Source organism: Cryptomeria japonica, chromosome 8, assembly GCF_030272615.1.
Source record: "Cryptomeria japonica chromosome 8, Sugi_1.0, whole genome shotgun sequence".
NCBI lineage: Eukaryota > Viridiplantae > Streptophyta > Pinopsida > Cupressales > Cupressaceae > Cryptomeria > Cryptomeria japonica.
Window position 1 is genome coordinate 607,066,138 of NC_081412.1, and position 15,267 is coordinate 607,081,404.

A 15,267-nucleotide genomic window follows, 5' to 3' on the forward strand; every position below is an offset into this window, starting at 1 on the left:
GTTCAAGAAGACAAGTGCATCAAATATGTTGTGATCAGAGTTTGAGTAAGCAAAGATGGTGAGTGGAAGATGAACCAAGTTGGAATAGTGTCTTGGATGAGGGCCATTGATGTAGGAAGTTGTCTCTCACTAAGGAATGATTAGAGTTTGTCCTTACTAGAGTAGGACTTGTGTGAAATTATAGGATGCTTAGCATAATGAGAGAATGCTCTACATCATAGTGGTATCAGAGCAAGAAGGTTTGGATTATGTGTGTGGGTAGAGCGTGGAGGGAGGCAATCCACTTAGTTGTGTTGTTGAAGGGAAGCCTAGGATAGGCACAAGATGGATTTGACAAGATCAGATAGGGAAATGCTAGAGGCATATAAAGCATTGAAGGAGTTGATGAATGGGAGGAAGAAAAGAGAGGAAGAAGAAAGAAAGAAACAAGAAGAGAAAAGAAGAGAGGAATTGAGAAGCATAAGACAAGCACTAGAGGAAAATATGAGGAAGTTGGATGAAATTATGGAGCAGGACAAGAGATGCACTGAGAGATGGGAAGAATAGTGTAGACTCTCTAGGGAAAGATTATGGAAGATAACTGCAAGTTGGAACTTGAATGTTAGAAAGAGGATGGTATGGCCTATGAAAAGGCTAGAAACAACAAGGAAGTTGTTGATGGAAGAGATGAATGGTATTACTGTGGTAGCCAGTAATGAAGGGGCTCACAAAGTAGCCTTGAAGGTAAGTGATGACTTGGGATGCCAAGAGGAATGGCATGGAGAAGAGGTTCAGATTGTGAAGTCTGATTTGGTCTCAAGGGAAGAGGCTAAGGTTGACTTGGTGGGCCATGAGGAGGCTCAAGGGGTTGTTTCTTCTCCAAGCATGGATATGTGGCATGTAATAAAGATTGGGGAGTGTCTTTGGGTGGTACACTTGGTGTATTTATAGATATGTGTAGTAGTGATGTTAAAGATGAAGATGTCTAATATGATGGAGGACAGTGAGCAACATGAAGTATTCGCAATTCCAAGGGATGGCAAGCCAAGGGTGAAGATGCAAGGGATAGAGAAGGTTCAAGGAAGCAAGCTCCAATGAAGGATGAGTGGGCACCAAGATGACCTAATCAAACCCAGGGTCAAAATGAAGTTTATGTGTTTCCTAATACTTTTTGTACTTCCAAGGGACTTGGAAGAATTTTAAAAGGCAGGGAGTATGGTGCAGGAGCACCTGGGAGTCAAAGGAACACAAAGCAGGTCACATGGTGATCCAAGAGCATATGAAGTTTAATAAGACCTATAAGGTCATTTTATGTTGTAACTATGGCCATTAGAGCCATTTGAATATAGTTTGAAGCTAAATGTGTCAAGTTGTGTCAATGTTGCCAATACGGCTAATGTGACCTATAAGGGCTAATTGTAAGGGTTTGTTACCATTTATGTTTAGAAGGTCCGTAAATGACCACTTTAATGTAATGGAGGTGATATCCAAGTCTTTGATGTAAAAGAGTTAAAAGATGCTCATTTGACAACTAAAAGTTGTCAATTTAGCAACATTGGTTTAAGAACTAAGAGATAAACCATTTAAGAGTTGGTTTTGTGTAGTTTGAAGGGTGGTTATTAGTTATAAAGGTTGAAAAGAGTATATAAATGATGAAGAGGCCTTTGAAATACCAGAGGTGTGGATGTAATAAGGTTACTATCAATAGAGTATTGGTTTTCTACATATTTCCTTGTTTCTATTCAATGTAATAGTCTGGTTGCAGGATTTATTCATGGTAAAAGACTTGAATTATTAATTCTTCACTTAGTGGGGTTGATGGAGGTTTTAATCCATTACATTTTTGCCTTTGTTTCAATTGATTTCATTGAGTTTCCATAAAGTTATTCAAGTTTGTGAAAAATATGCGAAACCCTCAGCCTAGGGTATCCTGTGGTTGAAGAAATGTAATATCTTATGCATACATGTTCACCAAGTCCTATAACTTGGTAGAATGGTGGGAAAGGACATGTACTTTATTATTTTACATCTACAGGGAACCATTCATTAGTCTACACATGTATTGGATGGAGGAAGACTGTGATTCTTGTCTCAGACTGTGACAAGACAGGGATATGGTGGTTTGGTTGTTTACCCACATGATCAGGGGTACTTGGGAGGAAGATAATGCATTGAAGGAGTTTTATGTGGTGTGTTGAGTGTGTCCAAGAGAGTTGTAAATATTGGTAACTTTGTTATGCTTGTTTCGTGACTATCCCAGTGCATTTGTGTTGACTGTCACAATGGACAGTAGGTTGTAATTTGTATTTACTAACCTTGAATACCATAGTACCTTGGGGTGGGTGGTACCATATTATTTTATGGTTTATGGAGGTGTGTGAGGGTTGAGTCTTAGGGGTATGATATTAATCCAAGGTAGAAGGGTCAAATTGCAAAGATTGTAGGAATTGGGAAATGGGACAGTCACAGTCTATTGAATGTTCAAGATGTTGAGGGAGTTAGTGTTGTTAGGCATTGAGAAATCCTTGAAAGGGATTGGGAATACCATGAGTGAGGTGAGAGAGAAGAACCCCTAGTATCTTGTGAAATTTAATATATGTGATGTTGTCATAGGGAAAGGGTGAATGCAACCAGACAAGAAGGGTATGTGTTCAAGAAGACAAGTGCATCAGAGATGTTGTGATCAGAGTTTGAGGAAGCAAAAATGGTGAGTGGAAGGTGAACCAAGTTGTAATAGTGTCTTGGATGAGGGTCATTGATGTAGGAATTTGTCTCTCACTAAGGAATGATTAGAGTTTGTCCTTACTTGAGTAGGACTTGGTTGAAATTGTAGAATTCTTAGCATCATGAGAGAATGCTCTGAATAATAGTAGTATCAAAGAAAGAAGTTCTGGGATATGTGTGTGGGTAGAGCGCAGAGGGAGGCAATCCGCTTAGTTGTGTTGTTGAAGGGAAGCCTAGGATAGGCACAAGATGGATTTGACAAGATCAGATAGGGAAATGCTAGAGGCATATAAAGCGTTGAAGGAGTTGATGAATGGGAGGAAGAAAAGAGAGGAAGAAGAAAGAAAGAAATGAGAAGAGAAAAGAAGAGAGGAAATGAGGCAAGAGGAATTGAGAAGCATAAGGCACCCTTGAATCTCTCTCAATTTTTACATTCTCACGATATATGGAACCCTTGACTCTCTCTCAATTTTTACATTCTCACCATCAATGCAAAAGGTTGCATAAGATAATTCACACTGCAAGATTCCACCCAAAGAAGCACTCCACTTTCCTAACAATAGCATCCCATAATGAGGTGGGATGTCTACAACTAATACACTCATGGTTAAGTCCTTCTTAGGGAAGGTTGCAAGCTTATAAGGTAGTTCCCTTATAGTACCTATCACATGTATCTCTCGTGAATCCATAGCACAACTTTTGCCCTAAGTGGTATCAACATTTAAACCCATGGCTTGCATAATTCTCACTGGCATGACACTATTTGAGGCTCTAGAATCAATCATGTAATTCTTCAATACACCCCCATTTACGATAACACTTAAGAAAAAGGGATCCACATTTTAGAACACTCATCTACTGTATCCTTAATATAAATTTGAGGAATTTGTGAAACTATTCCCTCAAGTTCCTTTTCCTTTTTCTCATTTTTGTATTTGAGAAAGCAATTGCAACATATCAATAGGTGTGTAATTTGGCAATTCAAGAGACATACCTAGTTTTTCTTCATTTTTCTTCATCTTGTTGCTTTCAATACTTTGTTTCTACTTCAGGTCCTCTCCAATAGGTGTAGTAGACTTTTCAATTGCTTTTGTCTTCACCTTGGGTGAATCAACTTCCTCATTAGGCTTTAAAATCTTATCTTTCTTAGCCCATTCATTTTTCTTGACCTCCTTTATTTTGACTGTATCCTTCTTTGATTTATCTTATTTTACCTCATTGCCTTTACCTTTTAGTTCTTTGATGAATAGACCAGAAGGCTTGCCTTGATCTTCATCGATTGTTTTGTTTCTTAACTGGTAATTATTTTTAACTTGATCTATGATAACAACTATTATTTTGGAAATCTCCTCATCAGAAGGTCTTCTCAAGGATATTGTATCCTCTCCTTGTTCAGCATTACACACTTGATCATCTACATCAAGATCTTCATTAGAAAAATCCTGTTGATGATATGATTCACTTCTTCTCCTTTGGTGATCCACATCCAGGCCCTAAATTTCAATATTAGCAAAATATTATGCTCCTCCAAGAGAAGAAGTGGTCATGAGAGTCAACATTTCTATCCTAAACTATTTCTTCTTCTTGTTCTTCTTGTATTTCTTCTTTGATAGAAATAAATTGTGCAATTGCACAATACTCAGTTGAATGGGGTGACTAGAAGGAAATACACCAAGGTGTATCTTCAACTAAATTTACCATGTGTTTCTTCAATGGATCAGGAGTTTGTTGCTCTTGTTTGTTCTTTTGTTGTTGTTGAACTAGCTTACCATCCTTCAAATTCGTGTTGTATGGATAGTATTGTAATCTTGGGGGTCTGTTAAATTTATTAAATTGTTGTTTCTCTAGTGTAGTACCTTTGTCATTCTTTTCAATAGTTAACTTGAGATCCTTCAAGGTACTAAGCACCTTGTCCCATTTATCTTCTTCATTAGGATTTTATCCTAAAGGTTTCTCCACTTTATCCTTTATATTTTTTAGAGAATCTAGGATCCTCTCTTCTTTTGATCTTACCAAAAGATCTTCTATTGCTTTTGAATTTTTGTAGCAATCCTAAATGCATCTCTCAAATTCTGAGGATCTTTATCTCTAAGGAGATATACCATTTTTGAATCAAATACATTTACAGAAGTTGTTAGACAAATATTGTCTTCTAATCTTAGAACCTGAAATAATTTGTGCATAGCCTTTTGAAACCTGATGTGAAAATCAATTACAACCTCATTTGGTAACTTATTTATATTGTTAAATTCATTGAACATAAAACTAGCATTTGTTTTGTCACCATATTGTTATTTGAAGCATCTTTCAAATTCTTCCCAAGAGTTGATGCTTGTAGTAGGTAACCCTCTATACCAATCCCTAGCATACTCTGTTAGAGATTGTACAAATAGTTTCATGACAAAATCCTCATGCTCTACTTCATAATCATTCAATTTATCAGTAAAAGCTCTTAGATGTTCTTTTCCTGTGATAGCATTATTCCTTGCAAATTTTCCGATCTTGTCCCTCAAATCATTTGGGACTATGTTAAGACAACCTAGAATCCCATAAAAATGTAATTATCTATACCTTTCCAAATGGATAGGTCTCATTTGAAATTGTCCACTAGAAGCTTGCCCACCAACATTAGTTCTAGTACCAATCCTACTATTAGCTCCTGCAATAACTCCAACAGGTACCTTAGAAGCTTGGGACTGACTTGTTCTCTAAGTGGATACTTGACCTCCCTACCTAGTGATTGCAACTCTGGTAGTTTGGGTATTTTGAACATTTTGGGTAGGATTATTTGTAGTAACATTTTGTTGTGTTGTGGCAACTGAACTAGAGATGGTTGAAACATTAGATGGACCAACATTAAAAGAAGCACTATTGAACATTGATATCTTAAGGAAACTAATTTTCCTTTTCTTTTCTGCTATAACAGCTTCCATCTCTATCTTCTTTAACTCTTTTGAAATAGTTTCATTTTTTGTTCTTGCCTTTTTTAATTATATATTAGTTTGGGATAATCCTTGATTTTGATCCAGGATATTTGTAGATTTATGGTCATTTATCTTAATACTAGACACCTTTTTCTTTCCTTTATCTTGATCAAACTTAGGGAGTTGAATATTCTGCCTAGGATTCACTTGATCTACTAATTTTTGACTATCAACAAGGCTTTTAGGCTTTTCTTTAACAATTTGTTTAGCTTTCATGTCTAGTATTTCTCTTACAATAGAACCCTCAATATTAGGCTTTATTTTCTCTTGATTTAAAACCTTAAGTGTAGCTAATTGTCTCATTACACTATCTCTTTCGATCACAACACTAATGACCTCATATTCTTTCTCTTTTTCTCTTTTCTTTATAAGTTCCATTTGTTCTTGGAGTTCCTTTCTTAACATATATATATATATATATATATATATATCCAAAAACCTCTTCAAGATCTAGCAAAGTTATTTTAGATCCATAAGTATCACCTAAATCTATTAGGTTAACATCTTGTTGTTCCTAAATTGACTCATAATTATAAGGAAATTCCATTGTGAGGTAAAGAGGAGGAGGTACACCAATGGTGTTATCTCTTTGATGATCTCTACTTCTACTCCGACCTCTTCTCTTTTCTGAATATTGGACCTAGGTAACTTCCTTATTCTGTTGTTGCACTTCTTCTTGAACAGGTCTATTAAATAAGGCATCAAAGAATCCTAAGCTATCCAACTCAAAACTCTTAGAAGATGTTGTATCAACTTCAGGAACAGGATTCAAATATGACTTACTTGCATTCTTACTCTTTGACTTCCATGATGAGGGAGCAGTGCTTGTTTCTACATTTCTTCTTGTCCCACTCCTCTATGAAGCTCTAGGAAGCTCTCCTTCCAATCTCTTTTTCAGATGTAACATCATGTAACCTCTGGTGTTTTTAGATTTTCTCATGGTTACAAAATCTTTCAAGGACTTGTTAGAAATCTTTAAAAATACACGCATTGGTGCAGAGACTTTAGAGTCCCCACCCAAATAACCTTGGGATACAAAATAAGACAATATCTGGTAATCCTTGAAAGAAAATTTCAAGCCTTGTTCACAAATAGGAAATTATATCTCACATAAATGTAAAACACTCTTTACAATAGAAAACATGAATAAGAAACACAAATCCATGGGCTCAACCATCAAATCATAGAAACATAATGAAAACTCAATTAAATTTTCCCAAATGGATGACAAGACTGACTGAAATTATGCATTACTCCCCAACAGAGTCACCATTTTGTTGGTTCCCCAAAGAGTTTACTCTACAAAAGGAAAAAAACCAACTTGTTTCTTCAAATATCTATGGAGAAGCCAACTCCAACTATCAATATCCTCTATAACTTGGACCAACTGAAAAGGATTCAAAAGATCCTTCTACACTTTGGGCTTTGTAAGACCTGGGAGGGTGATCCCTTAGTAAATTTATAATCTCTGTGCCCTACTCACAAATTGTACTAAAACAAAGCAGATAATCTCATATATAGGCTCAATAAAGAGGGAGAATGCTCAAAAATGAAAAATTCTTTGGTGATCCTCAATCTATTGGAGCATGACATAGAGAAAACATATAATAACAAACATGAAATAAAATATATTTTGATAATCAATAGTTTATAGCAAATATAGGTGAACGGATCACAAAACTGGCTGTAAAGACTAAGACAAGCTATAACCAGTGCCTTATTCCATTGGGGAGTCTAATTCATGAAATTTAAGATGAATTACAATAGAATTTATCTAATAGAATGTTTAACTAAGAATATATTGCAGTAAAATATATCTCAAGTATCCCAAAATCAAACTACTTATCAAAATCCCTGCACAAGCCCTACCACTCTGTAGTTTTGTTCAAGTATTTAATTGATCCCTAAAATCACAACATAAACACAAACTGCATACATCACACTAATGCAATGAATGAAAGAAAACCTTGATTATATTTCATTCAAAAGATAGTAGAATTATACAATGGAGATAAATAGGCTTGGATTCTATTTCATTAACTCAAATGCTATATCTGTCATCAGACAATATACAATTCAGTCCTTCAAAACCTGCACAAAATATGACATAAGACTCATTCTATTTTTTCTTTGCAAAAAAGACTTTACACTTTACTCATTTGAACCTAAAACTTGCTAATGGAACCTATGACTCTGATTTAGAAAAATTGGTATAGAGTTCAAACCGGAACCTTGTCTCTTGGCTTTGAATTCCCTTTTATAGAAAATAAGGGAGCAAACAAGCTTCGGGCTAGAGGAGACACTTGTCTTCTAAATGATTAGAGATACGTGATTCTTGTTATAAAATATTTCTTTCAGGAATGTCACAACCAAGACCAAATATCTTTAACTGCTTCATCATAACACTTCATGCACTCCATCTTCCTTGTTATTACCAAAAAAGATCCTAACATGGGCCCACCTTGCTTTTTCTCGCATTCAAAAAGGTAACTGCTACAAGAAGACAAAACCGTTTACCAAACTATCACATCAATAAGTTGGCTAGGTAACTATTTGGAGTCTTTATTCCTCGTTCAAATATGTCTTGCTCCATTAATTGAAATGGCCACTTAAAACTTATGACCTCATCAAATTTTTCCCTATATGGAGTATAATTTACAACAACTTGATTTGCTTCTCTTTCAAATGACTCAAAGAATATCCTTGTGTATACAATTTCATCCATAGTGTTCTCTAACAAATCAGTATCCAAATCCTTGCAAATTAGTTCCACTTGAGTGTTGATGATTCTCTCTGCCTCTTCCTTCCATAGCTGCAAAGGCTTGACAACTCCATTCTCATCCAAAATACCTGATAGAAGTGTATCATTTAACTCATTGAAACTCCTTATCAACTCTCTTATTTTTATCTCTATGCTTTCTGGTAGGATTTGAGCTTCTTGCATTGACTTCACCAACAAATAGGTTGGTTGAAGTGTAGGTGGCCTCTCAACATGATATTTAGAAGCCATTGAAATTAGTCTAAGCTCATCTGCCCTTTGTAACCATTTGGTAAACAAAGGTATTGCCACCTCTTTACCCTGATCAAAAACCTTGAATATTAAAAAAAAAAGAATATAAGGAATGAATACTATTCAACCTACTATAAACTTTTTCATTTAAATGAGTCAACATAGAGCTAACTATTTCTATTTGCTTGGAGGCAGACTAATCCTTTGATTCTTTCAGTTTATTCTCCAATTTTGTGTTCTTCTCCAATAGTTGAGAATTTGTTGGATCAGTTGACCTAGTTGGTTCTTCAACAAATGGCTCTAATTAAGAACATTGAGTTTCTGCATCAACAAGGGTAATAGGAGGAGACCTTGATGTTGAAGGTGCTAAAGTAGTTATAGGGGTAGCAGGGGATGCTTCCAATTGTTTCTATTCTAGAAGTTGAACCTTGGATTGCAACTCAATACATCTTTGCTGCACCTTGTTATATTCACCAAAAAGGTGTTCAAACTTCTTCACAAGTTTTTGCTTCTCTATCTCTTCTCTCTTAGCAGTCTCATGGGCCAATTTGGCCACATCCATAGTTATCTATGAAGCTTTCACATTTGATGTATCTGCAACTCTCTTAATTAGTAGGCTTCCCCTCAAATTAGGATTAATATAACCAATATAAATTCTTTTAGGCACATGTTCCAATGACCAAATGGCTAGTGTGGCATAATCTTGCACAAATCCAGATGCTTTTAATGCCAACCTAGCTTCTTCTTTATAATTGAAAGGTTATTTTTTCTATTTTCTGATGGCATCAAAGGCCACTGCATTGGCAATATCCCACTCAAGTAGAATTAGGACCTCTGCTTGGTTGATGATTCTTCTACCTTCTTCAATAGTGATTATTCTAAATTCTTCCAACATCTCACCCTTTACTTCATCCTGATTCTCCTGATCAGTTTAATCTTTCTTTTGAGCTTTCTTTTCTTCATATCTCCTTTTTGTATTCATCAATCTTCATCTTCCATACTACCTGCAAGAAAGCTTCACTTTGTACAAAAGCCTCATCTTCAATAAATTTATCACAAGCCTCTTTTCTTGCATCTCTGAAATCTCTTCCTTGGATATCCAAAGGAGTCAGATTTAATTCCAAAGGCCTTGGCATAGGAGGGATACCAACCTGTAAATCTGGATATTTTACAACAATGGTATCTGCTCTTGCTGTTCTTCTATATGTGATTCCTTCATTTGTTCAATAACTTGTTCTTCTACCTATCATGGAGGTGAAAGGGGCACATGTGGTGGTGAAGGGCTCCTTTTCATTCCACAAGATCAATGATCTTAATCCCCTTAAGTGGATTTCCCTATATTTTAGGGGGTGGTTCCTTCTTTATTATTTTCTTCCCTTTTCTCTTCAATATTTCATCACTCTCACTGCTTCTTTCTTCCTCACTGTTTGTTTCCTTTCTTACCCTCTTGAAAAAGGGTCTACTGGTTGAAGGTGAGTAGACATGTCTATCCTCTTCTAATCCATTAGTTCTATATGGTAGCAGAGGTGGTGGGCCTGATGCTCTTATTCTCATTTGTTGTAGCAAGGTTGCTTCTTGTCATGTTAGAGCCTATTGAACTCTTCTCTCAACTTGCTTGCCAAGAATTTCTTCTAGCCTAGATCTTTTATATTTTAGGGAAAGCATTACCTCCTCAAATTTATTCATCAAAAAATCATTTTTAGCAAAGAATGGGCTAAAATATTTTAATGGATCATAGCTTGGATCCATTCTTTAAAAAATATTCCATAGTTTCCTATAAGAAACCCACTTTTCCTTCTTTTCATCTTAAACCATAAAATCAAATTCATTCCTGATTATATCCTCAAGGAAATTGTGCTCATGGGGAAGTGGACCTCCTTTGATTCTGGCCATAAATGAAATGTAGAAACCTTCAGGGTCAATATGTCTTGCTGAGCTAACCCCCATATGATGTGATGCAAACAACTTGTTAAAATGAATCCACCCATCCTTAGTGAACACAAAATATGGGATGACTGTGAAATAAAGGAAAATGGTTCCTTTACCTCTCCCTTTCAATTCTTTGTCTTGAATGCATCCAATTTTCCAAATTACCTCCGCAAATTCCTGTCTAAAAGGTACATGAAAAGGTAGGACATGAGGCTCACCAGGGAAACCATACACTCTAATCATTGTGCTAACAGGGTAGGGGTTAACATCCCCCCAATTATTCTCAATTCTCAAAAGTGGCAACCTTTCCTTAGGTCTTAAAAAACCATGCGACTGTTTTGGAATCCTTGGTGGATTCACTGTCAATCTTCACCTTAATCTAGACGCAAAATAGTTTTCAAATATGACAAAGCTAGCTTATGGCATATCCCATGACATGTCCATACTCCAATGTTGCACTGACATTTCTTCACCACCAACTGTCCTTCTTAAAGTTATGGTGCCTTCAAAATAATCTGCATTCTTGTATAAGAACATGTTAATTGATAGTGAATACCAAAATAAATGGCTAACCAATGTTATCAGTATTTTTGATGGTGTTGAAATATTCCTGATATCCCTAAATTTTTCTACAATTTTTCATATTGTTCCTTGTCTGCAGGTCCATCGTTTCTAAGAGTATTGGGTTTAATAATTCTGCAAACATTTGAAAAAAAACCTTAATGTTATATTGTCTCTAAAGAAAATCTGTTTGTCCTTTACCTTTTTCTCCACTTAACCGGAAGGGTCTCTACGTCGTTAAAAAGGGTCCATTTGAGTTTTAGGCTTAGGCAGGTTTATTTCATTAATATTGGAACACTAAATTTTCCCTAAAGTCCTAAGTATGTTTCTTAATGTATGCATCGGGTTCTTAAAGGTCGAGTAAGTCTTATATGATCCTATGGTTGTCATGATACCGCGATGGGAAGTTGCACGTTGAATACCCATCATGACTCAGCGACAAGCCGCTAGTGGTGGAGTCGGTTAGGGATCCAGTGGTGGCAGTTAAGCGGTGGAGGGATCTTGAAGATCGAGCAGCAAGGATTTGATCTGATGATTATCACTAAACCGCAATGAAGAGTTATGAGTCCTTTACTCTTCATAGATTAGCGACTAATGGGTGGGCCTGACCAGTGTGAGTGGCTAAGGTGTTTTAAACTGTGGTCAGTTCCAAGGAAAATCAATGGTGGTCATGAGACCACAATGGGAAGATGTAGGTCCTTTTACCCATCACGACTCAGCGACAAAAGGAAAGCAGATGAAGAATGGTGGGCCCTCTTTGAAAGCTTATGTGGTTAATGAGTGTGCTAAATCTGCATGATCTAACGATTGTTGCTAGACCACGATGGAAAGTTGCTAGAGTTTTACTCCTCGCAAGTTAGTGACTAAAGGGAAAAGCACACTAAAGAAACCCTTTTGGTCCATTGGAGCAGAATTTTGAAATTCAAATGAATTAATTGCAAAGCGTGTGGCTCCATTGATGATAATTAATGCTCATTTTCCATCGGGGTTGCTTCATAAGACCTTGTTTTGAAAATTTAAAAATAAAAGGCATTCACGAAGGTTAGCAAAGATAAAGTGTGCAGTTTCTATGAGTTCTCAGGCGACAAGTAAGTTGTTCTGTGACTGTGATTTGTAATTTTTGCTTGTGTTGATATTGTCTGGTTCTAGAAATTCTGAAGGGTTTCTTAAGTAAAATTTGAAGATAAATCTTAGATTGTTAAAATGGCACCATGATGGGAATTTAAAGGAAAAGTAGACTATCAAGAAAGGGCTATTTGTGATGATTTTTTGGAACAATTGGTTCAGTCCATGAATAATGCTGCCAAAATAAAGGAACTTGTGCCCAAGTCTTCTCACCTGCAGATTGGTGATGGTTTGTATGACAAAGGATGCTGGGTAAGAGATCCCCAGATAGGCATGTTGGTCTAGGTCTATTCGGGGTAGGGTTTAGTCAACGAAATGCACCCGCTCCTACAAATAGCTTATGGGAATTAGATGTAGGGAAATTGGTGGTCCCTGGAGTCTTTATGGATATTGACTTGCTGACCCAAATTTTGAAGAACTATGACCCTATCACCAGGATGTGAGGAATATAAGTGGAGGCCCTCTTATTGAAATTACAGTTGAAGAGGTTAGAAAGGTATTCCTGCTAAATGAATCCTCATGTTTTTTAGAGCCTATTGATTTTGAAATGGTAAAGGAGGTTTATGATGCTCAGAAGGACCATCTTAGAAGTGGACCCATGAGGGAATTGTTTGCAAATATTGGAGGGCTAACATTGGTAAGGCCTAGTACAGTTGAACCTTTCCCCATGAATTTCTTCGCTTTGAGGGCTAAAGGAGTATATTGGTCTCTGTGTCAAATTTTTGGAGAAGATGCAGAAAATGTTATGCCTACTCACTACATGCTAATGATGGCATAAATTCTTAATCCATCTATAGCAGTAGCTTATGACTTTGCACCCTGCCTTGCAAATGTCATCCATGAGGGTTTGATTGGGATCAATAATGCCAAAGTGGATAGACCTTTTGGCTGGTATTCTATGTTAATGCACATGTTCTTGTTCAAGGGTGCAAAATATTTTGCAAAGGATATGGACCTATTGAGAGTAAAGGACGATGAAGACATGCATGTGCAATTATGGAGTGCAGATCTGTCTTGGTATAGAGAAGATGCTAGTTATCTGAAATTTGACAGATGTTTTGAATCAAAGCTAAGAATTCTTTTGTGTCAAGAGAACCCTAGGATCCCAAAAGTTCTCCTTGAATTTATTAGACCCAAGGAGTTTGTAGAGGACATTAAAATTGTGCATAATTGGGGTGATATAATTCTATATCCTGGTTCTACTATTTTTAGGGTATATGGCTTCAAAGGAACTCCTTACTTGCTCCCTTATCAAGTCCCCTTGAAAATAGGTATTACCGAGATCATAAGGTAGATTAGGGGTCTGCAGGAAGCAAAATTGGCAAATAAGGGAAGAGGAACAATTTTTCCAACCATTACCATGGCACACCAATTTGTTATTACCAAAGGGGGTTGGCTACATTTTGAGAAATTCTTCAAGCCATACAAATTGCCAATAGCAGTTGCAAGGTTTGCTAATCCTGAAGATTTCTTCAATGGTATGTTTAGAAAGAAGGTCAGGTGTGGGGCCAAAGTTCATTAATCCCACTTCCCTGAGGACTTAATAAGAAATGAGTTTAATCTGGTAGAGCAAGAGGTGAGAAAAGAAAAATGGTTAGTATTTAAGAAAACTCTTGACTTTCTCCAACATTTTGATAAAAACTATGATCCATTGAAGAGTTTCCACCCATTTGGGGAAAAGGTAAAATTTTTGATAGATTATTTTGAGGATGCCATGCAAACTTTGAATGAGAAGAAAGATGCAGTGATAAAGGTAGATCCTAAAAAGGCCAAGCTCATCTTGACCAAACCCATTTTTGCTAAGATCTTTCCCCCTAGAGAGTATGTAATGTACAACCTAGGAGGGATGAACCTTCCACATCAAAGGGAAAAAGGCCAATGGAGGATGCTCCTGAGTCCCAAACCTCCCCAAAGAGGCAGAGATTGGAGGAAGAGGCACAACCAAGTGAAGCCATGTATTCACCTTCCCAATCCCCATTACATATAGGTGATGAGAAGGTGGTTGCTGAGCAACTAATGCAATTAGGAAGCCTAGGGGAAATTTCTTTTACTTATGGAGAGTTGCAAGAAGGAATGCCAGAAGAGCCAGCAAGTGCTAAGATGGATCTGACTACTGAGGAATTTGCTGGAAGGGAATTGGATCCTATTATAAAACAAGCCAATAATGAATTTTTGGCCGATGGCAATTTTGTGAAGTCAGGAGCCTTTTTACAATTTGTTTGGAGAAAGCATATGGATCAATTCAAGGAGAGATGTGTAAAAATAAAAATTGAACAATCAAAGAAAGATCCATCTACTATTGAGGAAGAAATAAAGTAAGAAATGCTAAAGGAATTTGAGGTGATTACCCCAGAGGAGGGAAGGAAATTGATTGAAGATGCTAGAGTGCTAATTCTCCCAGAATGGGATATAGCAGATGCTATAATTTTTGATGCAGTGAGAAAAGAAACAAAACCCTTGGAGGGAATAACTTATAGTAATGACCATGCAGCTCTGGTAATGTGGTCACTTAAAAGAGAAGAGAATAGAAGAAGGGGAGAATCCTCAGGATCTAACTACTCAGGGGGCATGATAGTAAAGAGAGTCAGAGATACAGGGGTAATTGAAGCTGCTAGCATGACTTTAGAGTCTACTAAATTTGGAATGGCAGTGGCCGAGAAGGTGGCAAAAGAGAAAGTTGATCTTCAAGTAAAACTAGAAGTAGTACTCAAGGCCTATAATGAAGCAAAGCTTGAAATAGCTTCTAAAGACAACACCATTGTAGAGCTAAAAGGTAAATTGGAGGGACAGTAACAAAAGGGTGAGTCTTCTCAACTAATGATTGCTTCTTCTCCTACTAGGCCCCCTCCTTCTAGTCCTATTATTGAATTTCCTCCTTCCCCCATGACTCCTGGCTTCCAGTCAATAGAAAGTGTTCAAGATGAGATTGAAAAATTGAAGTAGGCTCAGTCAATT